The sequence below is a fragment of the Pongo abelii genome, chromosome 4, assembly GCF_028885655.2.
Source record: "Pongo abelii isolate AG06213 chromosome 4, NHGRI_mPonAbe1-v2.0_pri, whole genome shotgun sequence".
NCBI lineage: Eukaryota > Metazoa > Chordata > Mammalia > Primates > Hominidae > Pongo > Pongo abelii.
Genome location: NC_071989.2, coordinates 152,559,705 through 152,579,129, shown reverse-complemented (window position 1 = coordinate 152,579,129; position 19,425 = coordinate 152,559,705). Strand labels below are relative to the sequence as shown.

The following is a 19,425-nucleotide window of genomic DNA, read 5'->3' as shown; positions in this document are numbered from 1 at the left end:
AAAAGGCTTTTTCCAGTCAGGTGAACTATAGTAAGGATTGGGAATTTTCATTCAACAATCAATCGTAATATTAATAGATATAATAATAGATACCAATTACTGAATCACTACTACATGACTGTCGCTATGTTGAGCATTGTTTCATTTATTCTTCACAATAACTTTGTTAGTGTGACATTTATAGGTGCAAAGGAAAGTGAGGCATCGTAAGACAGAGAAAGAAAGGAAGGAGAGAGAAGCCAAGGTTCAGATAAGTCAAGTAGCTAGCCCAAGTGATCTTACGCAAATGTACAGAACGTGGATTTGAGTGCAGACACTCTGACTCCAAAGCCTGCACTCTTAACCCAGACACGGGGTTGAGGTACAGAGATAAATAAGTCATGGACTCTGCCTTGGAATTGCTCATAGTCTAGTAAGAGAGACAGACTCGTAAACAAATAAATCCAGTGCAGTGATAGGAGCTATAATAGAGGTATAATAGCGTTAAGGAGACACAGAGGAAAGAGTGACTAAGTGCCTGGCTGCGGGTGGGGTGAAGGGTCATCAAAATGCAGACATATTCATTTGTGCTTATGTAATTCATTGCTCTCGCTGGGCCTGGTTACTCACAACGAATCTGCAGTTCCCTCCAAAACCTTTTCCGGTGGATTTCCCCAGTCTGTCTTCACAGGTTGTGGTTTGTCAGCCTCATCCTGAATGCAATAAGTAGTTCTGACACAGAGGCCACGTAAACTCTTTAAAGCCACTGTGGAGAAGGAAGGGAAATAACAATATAGCAGTCTACCTTAACTACCTTCATATAAGGCTAAGGAATATGGCAACCATGTGAATTAAAATGAGATGACCAATATAAGGGAAAAGAGGAAAAAATGCTGGCAAACCACCTGAAAAAACTAAAAGGCATGTGTATTGTGATACAAGGTGGCTGACAACAGTCACTCAGAAAGGAAAATTATATTCCGTGAAGGTCCTTATTACCTAGCACGATTTGCTTTAAGCCTCCATTCTTAACCTAGATCTGCAAACGGGATTCACAAAATTCATGAATTCCCTGAAATTGTATGCAAAACTCTATGTACCTGCTCTGCATTTTCTTTTTTTTTTTTTTTTTTTGAGACTAAGTCTCACTCTGTCACCCCGGCTGAAGTGCAGTGGCGCCATCTCGGCTCACTGCAAGCTCCGCCTCCCAGGTTCACGCCATTCTCCTGCCTCAGCCTCCGGAGCAGCTGGGACTACAGGCGCCCGCCACTACACCCAGCTGATTTTATTACTGTATTTTTAGTAGAGTCGGGGTTTCACCGTATTAGCCAGGATGGTCTCAATCTCCTGACCTCGTGATCCGCCCGCCTTGGCCTCCCAAAGTCCTGGGATTACAGGCGTGACCTACTCTGCATTTTCTAGAGATCCCAAGAGTTCATCCAAATTTCAAAACAGTGCATGTTCTCCAAGTAGGTTAAAAGCTATGCGTTAAATACTTTCAGAACTGCTACTCCAGTAGATTTAAGTATTTTAAAGAGCCTGGCATATCTTAGAGGGTCCACAATGTCTAAGTGCATCCTTTGATATTATTGTTATTTATTGCCTTTATCAATGTGTTTGCAAATTACTGGTGCTACTTAGACACCCTACACATGAATATAAGGCCTTACCATGACAACCGGGCTTGCTTTTATTATATTGTGTATAGTTGATCTTTTATCTCTCTTTTGGAACTTGTTTGTAGAAAGATTCACTTTTCAAAGAAGCTGTTCACTCAGTATTGATTCTCAACTTTTTGTGGTGCAGGAGGGGAGGTGAGTATTTGATTAGGAATATTACAATGCCCCATTTGGTGTTTTCAAGCTGACCTCTCACCTGACTCTTTTCCACTCCAAACCCCTATTTCATAACTCAAGTTATTTATCTGTTGATACATTTCTCTTCAGGTATATTTGGATCACCTTAGGCACAACAGCTTAAATTGTATTTTGGTTAGATGCCTCTTTATTACATTTGATTTATAGTCATTGAAAAAGTTTTGAGGATAGTAGAGAATCTTCCACCTTTTTACCAATGACAAATTTGCCAGAGGTTGAAATGTCCTACCTACTAACCATCAGCCTAGCCACTTTTGGTTAAGCACCCTTTGTGGGTTGAAGAAAAGAGTTAGGATGAGAAAGCTTACCACCAGATGTATCATTCTAAACTCCATCAGGAAATGCATTCTTAAAACTAACTTTGACTATTTTCTCATGTATTTTCTCTTGACAGACACAAGAAAACAGATCTAGGATGAGAATATGGCCTTAATGATTCCCTACTGCTAAATAACAGTAAATCTGGAAGAGGCACAAAGTTAATATCTATTAGCTTTTTGTAAGTACCAAAGGACAATATGCAGAGAAGGATCACATTAACAGAAAAATCCAGATGAAATCTAAGATTTGGACAATTCATTATCAACCAAAACATTTGCCTAGACTCGTCCCCATCAAAGAAGCCTTGCTGTTGTGATAAGAAGCAAGAAACCTATAATGATGGCAGATTATCAGAGCTTCTTGCCAACCCTGGTGAAAAACAACTCCAGATACATAATTTTTCAGTCTACTATGTCTAAGTTAGGCTCAGATGGAAGAGTGCTGTCTACTAGATTAACCACATCCACTTCCGGTGGGGCTGGAGACGTGGTTACTGAAGCAATGGCTTGTGCAAATATTTTTTGATGAAATCACAGCCTGAAGTAGAAGAGCTGCTGGCAAAAATAATCTAAACAAAGATCCTGGCTGGTTTCCAATAAATAGCCTTCTTTCCTCAAACATTTAACACAACCTAAGACATCTGGAACTTGTAGAATCATTTTTCCAGGTAAAAGCAAAAATTTTACAGAATATTTGATTAACAGCAAGACTCTGGGGTACACAAAGAAATCCAGAGATCAACTGCTAAAGAATAAATTTAATAAACAATTAAGCAATTAAGAAGTCTACCTCCTGCCAGCCTCAAGTCATTAATGATTCAGTGAAAACAACTCATTTTCATATTTTCCTCTGCATATGCTTCATCAACAGAATTAAAATCTGAGGAAAAGGGGGAACCCAAGTGATATTCTGTTATAGCTAGAAGAATAAACAACATTTTTTCTCTCTCACCCCCTGTGTGTGTATGTGTGTGTATGTGTGTGTGTGTGTGTGAAATCAGCTCCTACCTTTGAAACTCTAAAATTTATTGACCCTGTTATTTTTTAATACCTCCCTGTTAGAAATAGAAAGGCAGTCCTAGGAATGAATAGAAAATGAAGACTAAAATATTACCTGAAATTTGCATTCAATATGCATAGTAACAACTATTACAACAACGAGCCAGGACAATGCATTATGTCATTGGCAGGCAGAAAATTGTTATAAGTGGTTTGCAATATCTGTGGCTAATAATCTGGAAAAAAAAATGAGTCTAAGAAATAAATGAGATTTGTCAGATCTTTCAAATAAACATGTAAGATTTGTGTTCTATGAACTATTTTTTATGTTTATGTATATATGGAATTTAGGAACTGAAAAGCCCTAAGGAGTTCTTTGACTGTTTGAGGAGTGATTATTTGAATCATGTTTCTCTCCCCCAGTGACACTGTAAGTGCTGAGAGGGAAAGGATCATTATTATTTTTGTTCATTATTATATCCCATCCCCAGCACCTGGCACAGAGCCTGACACATAATAGGTGTTGAATAAAGAGTTACTGAATGAATAGATGGATCAATACATCCCTATTCCAGTTTCTTTTTGTCTTCATTATTCAGTTGAGAAAATTGAGGCCAAGAAAAGCTACACAGCTAATGTTACACTTCTAGTGGTTAAAAATTTAATAATCCTTTACCTTGATCAGTTTGGTAAATATTAAAACTTTAACATACATATAGTATATTGCCTTTGATGCTCTGTCTTTGGATTGGGCACGTGTTGAGGAGAAAATGTGGATACCTGGAAAACAGTTTGGCCTTGTTTAAACAAACTGGTTTTTTAAAGTCCTTCTGCTTTCTTTTAAGAGGTGAGAGAGCTTTGAGACAGACTTTTCAGCTATTTTTTAAAACCACAAAACTAGAATATTGTTAAAGTACATATGAATAAAATAAATGCAATGCTTATGATGATGAATAGTTCTGACTGGCAGCATGTACAATTTTTTATTTAAACTTTAAACCAATTCCCTTAGGCTCTGAACAGGGACCATAAGCCATTAGTTTTTTTTCCTTTTTTTAAAAAAAAATGAGATCTAGCACAAACTTCGTAGAATAGACTTCATATTTACATATTTCTTTCTTACATAACTATAGAATTTACATGCTAGTGTAAACTCTAATTGTTTTCTGGGTTGGCCATATGAGAGTCTCTGCTGTCTTTCCTGGTAGCAAACATCAGGTATAACTGATGAATTATTCTGTTTCTTTTGTGGGCCACAGTTTCTATATGTGACAAGTAAGCTACCTTATGATATGAATGATAGATTATAGAAGAGGCTCTGAAGACAGCCTGGTGTTCAAATGTTAGAATACAGAAGAGATTCTGAAGCTCACTTGGAGTTCAAATCTTGACTTCATCAACTGGGTCACCTAGGGCAAGTTATCATATTCCCTTCCAGGTACACCCAGAAACTTTTGCACCTCAGGTATCTTACCAGTAAAATAGGATGATAATAGCACTTGACTTGGAGCGTTCTTGTGAGGATTAATTGAGCCAATACATGTAAAATACTTAGGACAGCATTTATTATATAGTAAGTACTAAATCGATGTTACCTATTGTTATTATCTTTTTATTACTCAAATTATTCATGATAAGAAAGGGTTTTTTTTTAATCTTAGTAATTTCACTCATGTATTTATTCCTAATGCAAAAAAGCTCCCTATCTCCCCAAAAAAAATAAAATGTAAATGGGTGTCTAGTAATACTGCATGAGAATTATCCCTCCCCTACTCCAGGTTTCTGTGCTTCAGGCAGTGTTGTTGTCACCCTTGCTGCAGGTACAGGTGCATGACTTACTTGGGTAGACTGGTCACAGCATTTTATACTCCCTGCCACCATTTTTATTACAGCAACGGACATGAAGCTCAACCAGAGCCAAAAAAGATGTGATCTGGGAACATTTTCTGGGACCATTAAGATATATGATATTGTTTGAGCCACTGAATTCAAACAGATCTGAAGCTAGCTGTACCCTAGACTTGGCATCCACTGAGGCAATTAATATCTTCCTACAATGCTATCAATTTGCATTTAATTTTCTGTTGTCTGAAATACAAACTGATACAGAAGAGGTGTCCAATAACAAAGATGTAGGTGATATTTTAAAAGATTGAGTAGGTGTCAGAGAGGCAAAATAATGTTGTGGTTAAGTGCATAGACTCTAAATCAACTTCCTAGGTACCCATCCTCACTCTACTGCTCAGCAGCCATTTGACTTTGGACAAGTCACTTACCTCTCTCTGCCTCTGTCTTCCTCTGCAAAATGAAGATAGTTAACAGTATCCATTTATAGGGAACTTTTGAGGATTAAATTAGTTAATATATGTAAGATATTTAGAACAGTGCCTGACACATAATAAGGGCAAGTTTTGGTTATTATTTCATATTTATTATTGAGATCTGAAATAATGGCGATATAGTGTATCAAAAAGAACAAGGGAAATGGCTCTTACCATGTTGCTAACTAAAATTTTTCTGTAGACAGAGGAAGTAACTGATTAATTAAATGCACCTCTTTGTAGCAAAGGGCTTGAATAGACATTACTCCAAAGAAGTTATACAAATGTCCAACAAGTGTATGAAAAGATGCTCAACATCACTAATCATCAGGGAAATGCAAATAAAAACCATAATAAGATATCACCTCATACTCACCAGCATGGCACTACAAAAAGGAAGAAAGAAAATAACAAGCATTGGCTATCATATGGAGCAATTAGAACCTTTGTGCACTGTTGGTGGGAATGTAAAATGGTGCTGCCACTATGGAAAACAGTATGGCAGTTTCTCAAAAATTAGAAACAGAATTACCATATGATCAGGCAATTCTACTTCTAAGTATATATCCAAAAGAATTGAAATCAGGGTCTCGAATGGATATTTGTACACCCACGTTCATAGGAGCATTATTCCTAAGAGCTAAAAGATGGAAGCAACCCAAGTGTCCATCAATGATAAACAGATAAACAAAATGTGCCATAGACTTTAACATGGACGAACCTTGAGGACATTATGCTAAGTGAAATAAGCCAGTCATAAAAAGAATAATACTATATACAGTAGTCAAATGCATAGAAATAGAAGTAGAACGGTGGTTGCCAGAGCTGGGGTGGGAAGTTTAATGGATACAGAATTTCACTTTGTAAGTTTAAAAAGTTCTAGAGATTAGTTTCACAACAATGTGAATATACTTAACAACACTGAACTGTATACTTAAAAATAGTTAGGACAGCAAATTTTATGTTACATGGTATTTTACCAAGTTAATAATAAAAAAAATTGAATTTTAAAAAGTACCTCTTTATAGTTCTGTAGGCATCACAGTGCCTGATTAAGCTGGTACTAATATTGAATGAATAAATGAATGATAATGTAACAAACCTAATGACAAAACGAGTAAAGGGTGAGGTAGTTCAAGGAGTTGAAATTGTCATGGAGTAAAGTAGAATCAACTATCAAGCACTATGTACAAGATTTATGGTAAAGATAAAACATACTACATAGTATTATGTAAAGCATGAAACCTATAAATACAAGTTCTAGCTTTGATTCATTTATACTTTTATTTATAACATATAGCAAATATTTACTAAGCACCTACCATTTGCTAGGCACTGTTCTTGTTCATCAATGAACAAAAATGCCCTGTCTTCCTGAGGCTTATTTCTAGTAGGGTAGGAGAAGGCAGCAATATACAATTTCTAGTTCTAGCTGGAACCGTTCTAGTAGAACGGTGGTTGCCAGAGCTGGGGTGGGAAGTTTAATGGATACAGAATTTCGCTTTGTAAGTTTAAAAAGTTCTAGAGATTAGTTTCACAACAATGTGAATATACTTAACAACACTGTGACACCAGACTAGTCCCACGAGTTTTCTGGGGTTTAGTTTCCTCATCTATAAAGCGATGTGCATGTGGCAGAGGAACAAAATGGTACTTTTCCTTCTTATATTCCACAAGATTTGAAAATTATTTTTAAATATGGGACAAGGCCATAAAAAGCCACTAGGGGGCAAAATGAGCATGGAATAAACATTTTACTGATGTGAAATTGTAGAGACGAAAAGGAGAGTCATCCTTTATGCATCATTAAAAAAATAAGCAAACAGCAAATGTTGTGCATCATTATAGGTAGAGAAAGAGCACTACGGAATAGTTATCCAACTGTGTTTTATTCTATGAGTAAATTATTTTATTTTGAGACCATGTTTTTATAGGGAAGAACAGTGTGCAAGAAGCAGAATACTCCACTAGTAATTGAATAACATTTCTAAATGTACATAATAACAGTAAAACCATATCTACAGAAATACAAAACACCAATAAGTAGATTCAATACTGAAGTAGCCCTTTACTCACATGTTAGGATCTAATATATATTTAGAATTCTTTCTTTCATGTTTATTTTGCTTTGGTCTTATTCCCACTCTTTTATTTTTTATTGTTTTTATGTTTCATTACATAAAGTTAAGGTGTACAACATGATTTTTATATACATGTACACAGAGAAATGATTACAAGTAAGCAACTTACCATATCCATCATCTCACAAAGATACTGTGTATGTATTTGTGTTAAGTAACAACAAACAATAATAATAACAATAATAACAAAGAAATAATAATAACAAACATAACTGGGAGTGAAGAAAGGTAAAAGGTAATTAAGATCACAATTGTACTTAATCTTAAGAAACTTTTTCTTTAACCTGTCTCCGTCTGTCTGTCTGTCTCTCTCTCTCTCTCTCTCTCAGACAGGATCTCCCTGTGTCAGCCTAGGCTGGAGAGCAATGGCACCATTATGGCTCACTGCAGCCTCAATCTCCCGGGCTCAAGCAATCCCTGGTGTGTGTGTGGTAAAAGCACCTAAAATCTACTCTTTGAAAATGTCCACTATGCAATAGTATATTATTAACTATCACCTTCATAGCCCTCCTGCTGTACTTTGGATTTCAAGATGTGCTAATCCTCATAACTGCTACTTTGTACCCTTTGACCTACATATCTCAATCCCCTCTTCCCCTGGCCTATGGTAACCATCATTCTATTCTGCTTTTGTATGTTTAAATGGCTTTGTTTCTCTGTTTGCTTTTAGATTCCACATATGCTTTAGTCTGTTTTCTACTGCTATAACAGAATGCCACAGACTGGGTACTTTATAAGCAATAGAAGTTTATTTGGCTTATCATTCTGGAGGCTGTGAAGCCCAAGAGCATGGTGCTGGCACCTGGCAAGAGTCATCCATGCCAGAAGGTGAAGGGGGGAAGTGACCACACAAGACAGAGAAATGAATAGGGATAACCTTATTAGGAGCCCACTCCTGCCATAACTAACATAATCCTGCGATAACAGCATCAATCCCTTCGTGAGAGCTTAACTCTAGCGGCCTGATAACTTTTTTTTTTTTTTTGAGATGGAGCTTCACTTTTGTTGCCCAGGCCGGAGTGCAGTGGCACGATCTCAGCTCACTGCAACCTCCACCTCCCAGGTTCAAGCTACTCAGCCTCCCAAGTAGCTGGAATTACAGGCATGTGCCACCACGGCTGGCTAATTTTTGTATTTTTAGTAGAGATGGGGTTTTGTCATCTTGGCCAGCCTGGTCTTAAACTCCTGACCTCAGGTGATCCACCTGCCTCGGCCTCCCAAAGTGCTGGGATTACAGGCATGAGCCACCGTGCCCTGCCCTGATCACCTCTTAAAGGCCTCACCTCTTAATACCATTAAAATGACCATTCAGTTTCCAACACAACTTTTTGATGGACACATCCAAACCATAGCAACATATAAAGGAAATCATGCAGTATTTTCCTTTCTATGTCTGGTTTATGTCACTTAACATAGTGTCCTCCAGTTTCATCCATGTTGCCCAAATGGCAGAATCTCCTTCTTTACAAAAGCTGAATAATATTCAATTATACACATAAATACCACCACCAACAACAAATTTTTTATTCAATCATCCACTGATGGACATTTAGGTTGTTTCCATATCTTAGCTATTTTGAAAAATGCTGCAATGAACATGGGAGTGCAGGTATCTCTATAAGGTGCTGATTTGATATCCTTTGGCTATATAGACCCAAAAGGGAATTGCTGTGTAGATACTGCTACTAACCAATATAGGCCTCTCAGATTACACAAGAACGTTCACTATTCTTTGTTTTGTTTTGTTTTGTTTTTCAATTACATCCCATTGAGAAGTGGTGGTTTTAAAAACATGTTTAAAAAATATTTGAAAATCTTTGCATAAAAAGTTGCAGTATAATTGTCTTTTCCTTGAATATGGACCAGCTTTAGAGACACGTTTCTAGCCAATAGAATGCCTTAGAATATCGTATGACTTCCAAGGATGATGTAGAAATGGTAATACAGCTTTTTCTCTCTCTCTCAGGATACTCTTCCCCAGACTACAGCCGCCATGTTTTGAGGAAGCCCGTACCACATGAAGAAACCATGTGTATATGTTCTATTTGAGAGCTCTAGCTGAGATCCCAACCTGCAGCCAGCATCAACAGTCACATATGTGAATGAGCTTTCAGATGAATTCAACATCCAGCTTTTGAGCTCCCCAGCTGAAGTTGTGTGGAACAGAGATGAGCTACCCACAACAAGCCTGCCCAAATTTTGGATTTTCAGGAAATAAAATGTTATTGTTACGGTTTTAATCCAACAAGCTTTGAGATTTTTTTATTTTTGTTCTTTTGTCTTCTTGGAGTTTTTTGTTTGTTTTTCTTTACAAGGCAACAGATAATTGGAATGAGGGATAGTTATATTGAGAAATATGGCAGAAGAATTTAAGGAAATGAACTACCAGGGGATTAAATGAGTGCTTCTGTGGAGTCCTATTGGCATGGATCCACTCCCCCTTGCCCTGAACAAAATAAAAAGTTCTCAAAGTATGCTATCCCTCAGTGTCTAATCCCATGTGCACTAATGCTCAGGACGGTGGGTCTTAGAAACAGATGAATGTTTCTCATGTAGGAGCATCATTATCACTGACAGCAAGGATAGTCATTGGCAGATCACTATACACATTTTCCCAAGCAGCAGATCTCCAAATTAGAATCTTTTCTTGGTTCAGACCTTCCAGTTCACAAAGAATGGTGATCCTGGCTTGTATGGAAGCGCAGTAATGACCTAATCAAGCTAGAAGCTTTGAGGTACAGGAGCATTTCTCCAGGCAGAGGACTGATGCCAGTGAACTTGCAAGCACCCACAGGGAAAATGGGCAAGTAGAACTATGTCAAGCTTTAAAAACCATAGACAGACACAGAATCTGTTTGTTGTATATTGTGACTGGCACATGGTAGGTTCTCAATAAATCTTTGTTAAACGAATGAATAAATACCACAAACAACATTATTTTATGTCCTAGAGTTGGGATACAAAAGTAAATAAAACATAACTTCTCTTCTAATAGAGTTTCTGACATAATTAGATGGTTACAATCACTTATTTATCACCTAATCTTTGTCATGTACTAGCCGAAAGGCAAAGACAAGATACAATGGTGAATCTGATACTAGCCATATTAGTAAAATTGATCAAATCCCTTGTTCTGATAGGCTTCTATCTACCATGTTGGTGAAGGAAGGATCCCTGTTCCCAAACAGTACAAGATGGATGAGCTCATGATATACTCAACACTGGACAGATGAGACTAGGAGCAGTTTATTAATCACATACACTCACAGCCTGGGAGAGAGGAGCCTGCACGCATGCAGGGATACATAGTGGTTACACTCAGGAGTAGAGTGAATTAGCAGGGCCTGTGGTGTACAGTATCTAGAGGATGAGTTGCCTCCTGGTTCCCATGGGGGGAGGGGGATGTAATTTGCTTCTTTGAATAATTTTACCAGCTCGTAAGAAGGCAAAACCACTTGGGTTGAGGCCTGAGTGGGGTGGCTGATAGGGGAACCCACCTGGTGGGGAGCTTTTTCTGCTGGGTAGGGGACATATCTGGCAAAAGCAAGGGAACTCATGGCTAAACCTTTCAGGCCCTGTGAGGGTCAGAAATGTCAAATCAACACATGCAATCGTAGGTCTTACAATACATCCCTTCACTTCTCCTGGCCTCAGATCCTCATTTGTAAGGTCAAAGAGTGGGGAATGAATTCTCTCAAGGTTCCTGCCAGTTTTAATTCTCTTTAATTCTCAATATGTGTGGCCAGTTAAATGAGGGGTGTTTTGGTCATTTTCTGATGCACTTGCTGTCCTGATTGTTCTATGAAGATCAGTCTATTCTTGTTAACTTTAGAGCTATCTCACTGAATTCAGGCCAATTTCCTAGGGGCCTCTCAAAATTTTAATGTGAAGTTGAGATATTTAATTTCCAGGGAGTAGGAAGGGGATGTAGTGTGTTATAATATTTAGTACAGAAGTCAATTTTTAAATTAAAATGAATAACTTTTAATTAGAGTCAAGAAAAGAAATGATATTTATAAATCTAGAATCAAATAATATTTTAAATGATGTTAATCTTTCCAAAATAACATCTTAGAAAGAGTTAAGAAATGTTTATATTCTCTTCCAGAGAGGAAAATTCATTATCACAGACAGTAGGGGATTTATGATTTTCATTAAATTGTATAAAATTAGGACTGCAGAAGAATAATAAAAAACATCTTGACTGCTTCACCTAAAATCAAAAGGAAAAAATGTGTTTATCTTTGACTTCTAGATCTAAGTGTGCAGAATTTAATTAAAATCAGACATTTGATTTCACATATCTCTGTTTTAAAATAAAATAATCCTCATTTAAGGAAAAGAGTTAAGTATTACAATTAGTCTTAATAACAAAAAATCATATCTAAGTACATTAAAAACATTATGATTATAATAACTTTTTCTTCTATGGAAGAAACTGAAAAATCAAAATGCCTACTTTTATAGTTCTACTTTATATTTTTAAAAATCATCACAAGTGAAAAAAATCAATAAAATAACATTGTTTAAGAACTGGTACTGTAGACATTAAGAGTTTCCCTTAGCAGGCTTTTACTCATTTATAAACATAATGGCCTCTTACTTTGTTTCAGAAAGTCTGATGAAAAATATTCCAGCATGTGTCTTTCTACAAGCATGGGACTGACTTTAAACCCAATGTAAAAAGTTTACTTTGGGACAAGTGTTAAACTAGACATCCAAAATGATGCAGTTGAAGACTCCATTGCTACAGATTTGATTCAAAAGGTTTGCCACTCTGCAATAGTGACAACAAATTGACATTGACATGAATAGCTGATCAAAGTGAAAAAAAATCAGATTATTGTTCTTTTGGGCATGTGTGTAGCAAAAGATTTAGTCTATATTTTGGCAAAAGAACGCAGTAACATCATAAGGCTGGTATGAATTCAACTGTACATCCCCCAAAAGACATACTGAAGTCCTTACTCCCAGGACATCAGAATGTGACCTTATTTGAAAATAAGATCTTTACAGAGATAATCAAGTTAAAATGAGGTCATTTGGGTAGGTGCTAAACCAACGTGACTCGTGCTCTTAAAAAAGGGAAATTGGGACACAGAGACAGGCATACACAGAGAGAAGACTACGTGAAGACCATGTCAAGGTGAAGGCAGAGATTGGACTGATGCATCTACAAGCTAAGGAATGTCAAAGATTGCTTTCAAAGCACCAGAAGCTGCAAAAGAGGCATGGAGAAGATTCACCCTCACAGCACTCAGAAGGAAAAAGCCTTGCCAAAACCTTGATTTCAGGTTTCTAACTTCCAGAATTCTAAGACAATAAATTTCATTTATGTAGGCCACCCAGTTTGTGGTACTTCGTTACAGCAGCCCTAGGAAACTAATCCAGTCTGAATTCTATTTTTTTCAAACCATCACTTTAGTCTCATCCCTTCTATTCCTCAACAGCAGTAAAATGTTCCTTCTTACCAATCATTCCTGCACAAATTACGATGATATATAGATATGACAGCATGACAGTTACTGTGGTTCAAGCATTAACCTTCTTTAAAATAACTCTAATTGAGAGAGTTGTGAGGAATTCTTCTTCTTTTTTAATCCTGGAAGAAAACCCAGAAAATACCCTTCTCAACATTGGTCCTGGCAAAGAGTTTTTGATTTAGGTCCCCAAAAGCAATTGCAACAACAACAAAAAAAATTGACAAGTGGGACCTAATTAAACTAAAGCGCTTCTACGCAGCAAAAGTAAACAACCTACAAAATAAGAGAAAACATTTACAAAGTATGCATCCAAAGTATGCATCTGGTTACAAAGATTTAGTAACCAGAATCTATAAGAAACTTAAATCGACAAGAAAAACAAATAACCACATTAAAATTGGGCAAAAGATATGGTCATGAAGAATTCTAACAGAAAAATAGAAAAAGTATAGTGCCTAGAGGAACCTAAACCATAATATATCATGCTTGCAGTAATTTTCAAGCTGCTCTCTTGTTGAGTATAATAAAACCTGACACATCTATGATTTTAAGAAACACTATATCTTTAAAAATTGTTATGGCTATTATTTCACTTGCCTGGGACACTGCCTTTTTCTTTCTTTGCAAATAAATATATTTTCCACAATATAAATCATCTTATGCTCTGTCTCCTGATAAATTCTGTGTTTTAGGGGAAGAGAGAAGAGAAAGGGAAGGCAGAAAGATGGACACTTTTCATAGTATTTGAAATAAGATGAAACATATCAAGAAAATTGAATATGAGAAGCACTGTTCACAATTTTCAAGTATAATTGCCCTAAATATAGGCGGTTCTTAAGACAATACTTATGAGACTAAAATTTACAATGCAGACAAGCCAAATTTGAAAAATCTTGGACAGAGGTTAAAAAAGCATATTTTAATACACTCCACCATATCAAAAAGCAAATTATAATATAATACAGAATCTGCAGGGGAAACACGAGTGAATGTTTATAATTGATCTTAGAAGTAGTTAGCTTGTTCAAACCCAATCCTTATAGCTTTTAAAAAGTCAATTTTTCCTGAAGAAATCATATTGCTTCTGTAGCTACATAGATTCATCAATAATTATCGCAAATATTTATTGAATACTTAGTACTTAGACACTTATACTTGAATACATTATATCATACAACCCTTCTAGCAATGAATACTCCTATCTTGCTTTTACAGATGAGAAAAGTGAGGCACAAAGAGTTTAAATAAATTACTGAAGCTCCATGGCAAGTAAGTAGTACGGAATGTAAATCCATGCAGTCTGGCTCCAGGGCCTCTACCCTTAACTACTATGCAATATCAATTAACATACATGACTAATGTAACATAAACTTAAACATAAGGTTTAAATATTATTTGCCTAATGAGAAGATTACGGAAAATATTTTTATCAACTTGAATATATATACATGTGGAGACACAGATGCAATTATCAAATGTCTAGTTACTATTTTAATTTATATGGATTTCAGTAATCGCATTTTAGATAAATTAGTATATTAATCAGAATTATTGACTTTTCTACATTCACATTTCATAACACAGTAACAATACAGCCTACTAGTTTAGCATAAGGACTCAGGAACAAGTTCAAAATGTCTAGTCTACTATTTTCTACCATAATAATGTTTAACAAATTACTTACTCTGTTCTCAATTTCCTCATGTGTCAAATGAGAGTTATATGGCACCTACCTCATTGGGTTGTTAGGAGGAGGAGTAATTGAGTTAAAAAGTGCAAAGTGCTTAAAGAAATGCTTGGCACACAAATTCTTGAAGTATAAATAGGTGTTAGCTGTCATATTTTTCAAATGCTTCATTTTTACCTTTGGCATGAGTGGCTTTGCCATCATTAGAGCCCACTTTGAGTTCTCCCATGCTGTTTTTCATATTATCTCCCCTACTACCCAAGTTATTCGAAATACAGACTTCAGTGCTTCAGTGCTTTCACTGAAATTCATATTCCAAGCCACAATAGCCATTCACCTGACATTAGAAAGGTTTGTTACTGAAGAGGGTATTTTTGATCTCTACAACGAAAATATTTACAGTATTTACAATATTGCTTATATGTTATCTTTAAAAGACTTTTTTTTAACAACATGCAGCACTTGCAATACTGAAGTCAAGCTTCCAGGAATAGTTATAAAATTGGGGTTAAATTTCTTTGCCTTTTAAAAACCAGTTCTGTACAAAAGCATCCAATGCCATTACGGGCAAACCTGTCTTCCCAAAACTCTTCATTGTTCAAAGTAAAATAATTGAAATAACAGAAGCAGAATTTGAATAACCTAGTACAGGAGACTTGATGAGGAAACTCTTTGGTAAGGGAAAAAAGATAATTTGGAGGAAACATAATTGTCATATTTGGGAAAAGAGGTTACATAGTTAATATATAGGGAGAGTAAAAACAAACACTGGCACTTACATTGGTTTTTACCATTATTGTCAGGTTTCATTGTGGAACTTGACTGAAATACACAGAGCTGCCAGATCTCCATTTCATGTGGTGCTTGTGGATATAGCTGAAGGTAGGAGAAAACTGCGCATGTTCAAACCATAATTTTCTGGCACAATTTTCCATGACATATTAACTGAAAAACAGAAGGGAAAGAAAGCAACTCTAAAATATCTTAGTTTTAGAGCCATACTAAGAAAATGGAGTTGTTTTGTGTGTGTTTGTGAAGTATGTAAAAGTGTTAGTGTGTATACTATCATGACTGTCTAACTAAATGATATTACTCATTGTTAGGATGTCCTTTCTGTTTTTGTTTTGGTGATGGATACATTAAGTTCCAGGGGAGGACTGCGCAGCTATTACAAGTCTAGCTCATGTTGCCTCATCTCTCGACCTAGGTGAGGCTTTCTACTCCTGATAAAGCCAGCTGGGTGACTTTAACAGAGGATGGCACATTTACCAAGTACTCCAGTTTCCTTTAATATAACTTTCTGGAGCCTATCCCAGAGTGAGGGAGCAATGCCAAAAAAAAAAAAAAAAAAAAATCCAAAAAGAAATTCCTACATGACTAGCCATGAAATTTAGTGGATGTTCTCAAAATTTCTAAGGGCCATTGGCAGGATACCTCGGCTTACGTTTCAAAGTCAAATAAACAATATGCAAAACTTAATCAGGTAACTCAATGTTCTTGCTTGGCTTCTCAATTGGAGCAGAAATTCAAAGGAGAAAATTTAAATAAATACGTTAGTTGCTTTCAGAGACAGAAGTAGAATTTGAATAACATCTATATCTAATAATTCATTCCTAAACAGGCAAATTTTTTAGTTTTTAAGTTCAGGGGTACAGGTGCAGGTTTGTTACATAGATAAACTTGTATCATGGGTGTTTGTTGTATAGATTATTTCATCACCCAGATATTAAGCCTAGTATCTATTAGTTATTTTTCCTGATTCTCTCCCTCCTCCCTCCAATATGCCCCACTGTGTGTTGCTCCCCTCTATGTGTCCATGTGTTCGTTCTCATTATTTAGCTCCTACTTATCAGGAGAATATGTGGTATCTGGTTTTCCGTTCCTGCATTAGTTTGCTAAGGATAATGTCCTGCAGCTCCATCTATGTCCCTGCAAAGGACATTATCTCATTCTATTTTTATGGCTGTATAATATTTCATGGTGTACATGTGTCACATTTTCTTTATCCAGTCTATGATGGATGGACATTTAAGTTGCTTCCATGTCTTTGCTACTGTGAATAGTGCTGCAATGAACATGCACATGCATGCGTAGTTATGATAGATTGATTTATATCCTTTTGGGTGTATTCCCAGTAATGGGATTGCTGGGTCGAATGGTATTTCTGTCTTTAGGTCTTTGAGGATTCGCCACACTGTCCTCCATAATGGCTGAACTAATTTACACTCTCGCCAACAGTGTATACGCATTCCTTTTTCTCTAAAACCTCACCAGCATCTAAATCGGCAATTTTTATGCTCATATTCTTGTAGCTCATTCAAATTTGAAAGGGATATCTTTTTTGATTCAGAAGAAATAGAAACATCAGAAAAAAACAAAAGAGACCAGAATTTTTTTAACCATAAGATTAATTAAATAGATAATGATGGATTATTGCATCTTGTTGATGACTCGAAACACAGCTTCATGGATAATGTAGCTTAAAGAAAGTACAATCACAAAGTTTATCAACTGAACTAGGATATTTTTGAGAGTAAAAGGGAACAACATTAATAATTATGCTGAGGGTAAGTAAAAATAGGCAGAAAATGGGACAATGGAATTGTCTCCAGCAAATCACAGTATGTGGTCATTCTACCGAAAGTTGTGCAGATGATACCTAAACCAACAAATGCTAAAATGATTGATGAAAGGTGGTGAACACTTGAATGAGCAATTTCAGAAATTCAAAAATATAGTTAGAAAGCACAAAAATCTAGTGTTCAGTGGCAAAATAGGGTAGCTATGGTTAACAATAATTTATTGTATAGTTCAAAATAACTAGGAGTAGATTTAGAATTTTCTCTACACAAACTAATGACAAATGTTTGAGGCGACAGATATATCTCAATTACCCAGATTTCATTATTACACATTGTATGCTTGTATCAAAATATCACATTTATCTCATAAATATGTACAACTATGATGTATCCACAAAAATAAAAAAAATAAATTCACCAATGGAGTAAACACCTCAAAGGGCAGCTGCCTGTTGGTCTCTAGAGTACAATCCTAGGTTTTTTGGTTTGGTCGTTATATCCTTTTGTTGTTGCTACTTTTGTTTGGAGGGGAGTGCGTTTTTTGTTTGTTTTATTGGGGTGGGGGTTGTTGAAAGAAAAGTTTTAAGTGAAATTTTATCGTTCCTTTGGAAACTAGTCCCCAACAATGCTCTGGCTTCTTTTGTGAGGGCCTCAGGATTTTGATCCCGGAATATAATGCAATGGCTCATGATAAGTTTTATTGCTATAAACCCTGAATAAAGTTCTGCTCATTAGTTAATAGCATGTTATTTGGAGTCACAATATTCGGGATTCCACCATCTTGGGAAAGTGATTTAACACAGAAGCCAAAGCAATCATTTTCAAAAGAAAACAATCTAAACATCACTCATCAGTTCACAATCTTCATTTCTTTTAGAACCAATACACAAATCCCATAGGATATTTCCTGGCCCCTTCTTGTTATTCCAGCCTCAATTCCTATGTGGCTCCCCTCAGTTGCTGTTCCAGTCACTCAGGTTCCACTTGGAAGAGTGGTTCACAAATTCAGCTAATGTTGCCCCCACCCCCCACCCCCAAGGACATTTGGATTTGGCAATGTCTAGAGAGATTTTTAGCTGTCACAACTTGGTGGTGATGGTGGTGGTGGTTGGTTGGGGGGAGTACTGGCATCTAATGGCTAGAGATGAGGGATGCTACTGCTAAGCACCATGCACAGGGCAGCCCCCAATAAAGAATCATCCTGACTCAAAATGTTAATAATGCTGAAGTTCAGAGCTCGATTTTCATCTTTCCTCAGACCATGCTTCCCAGATCTTGCACACATTGTTCTCTTTGCCTAAAATATTCAGGCTATTTTCCCTTATCCTCCTTTACCGTTGCCCTTTCCTCTCTTTTCTGGTCTTCTCTAACTCCCACTCACCCTTTGACAATCCTCTTATAGTGGCTTTATAGACTCTTCTTCCCAGATGAATGTTACTCTTTCAAAGAATTATGGAGCACTAAAGAATATTAGTAGCAATTTCACTTGCATTTGTATGTGTTCGATTACCCCTCTCCACCACCAACTCCAGGTGGGTAGATGTCATCTGTCATCTAGCTTATATTTACCACAGTATCCCCAGCAGCTAGCACAGAATGAATGAACACTTAATAGCTTCACTTACAAAAGGGAAATAGGGTAACCATCTCATTAGGTTGTTAAGATTAAATAATACATACAAACACTTTAGCACAGTGCTTGAATCACAGTAAATGCAGACACCGAGGCATTGTAGGCATTGTAGTTTGTGGACAGGCGAGGGGGCTCCGTCTGTCTCATTTTAGCGCCTCCCAGTCTTCCTCCATCACCTCGGTCTGAGAAACTCCTCCTCCTACCTACGAGTAAGCAGCAATTGCTACGCCTGCGCTTTCCTGGTTCCACCGCTAATCAGGCTGCCGGAAGCACTTTCCTCTTTCGCACTGGCCAGCCGCACGTTGGGTAGATACTGCGCAAGCTCCATACTCGTGTCTCCTCCTCCCGCCCACCGGTGCCCAACCTGCTAACACGCCTGCGCGAGCGGGCGTGCCCCGGAAGC

At 36.8% G+C, this 19,425-nt stretch overlaps 1 protein-coding gene across 2 annotated transcripts in view; it reads right to left on the bottom strand.

Annotated features, from left to right (window-relative positions):
• KCTD16 (potassium channel tetramerization domain containing 16) overlaps positions 1-19,382 on the bottom strand; it is a 315,260-nt gene extending 295,878 nt beyond the window's left edge. For both annotated transcript variants that reach the window (XM_002816032.5, XM_054556012.2), the window contains exons 1-2: positions 19,070-19,382; positions 15,587-15,752 (exon numbers count right to left, since the gene is read on the bottom strand). The gene's annotated coding sequence lies outside the window, so the exon portion shown is untranslated. The remainder of the gene's footprint in view (positions 1-15,586; positions 15,753-19,069) is intronic.
• Positions 19,383-19,425: the final 43 nt, after the last annotated feature.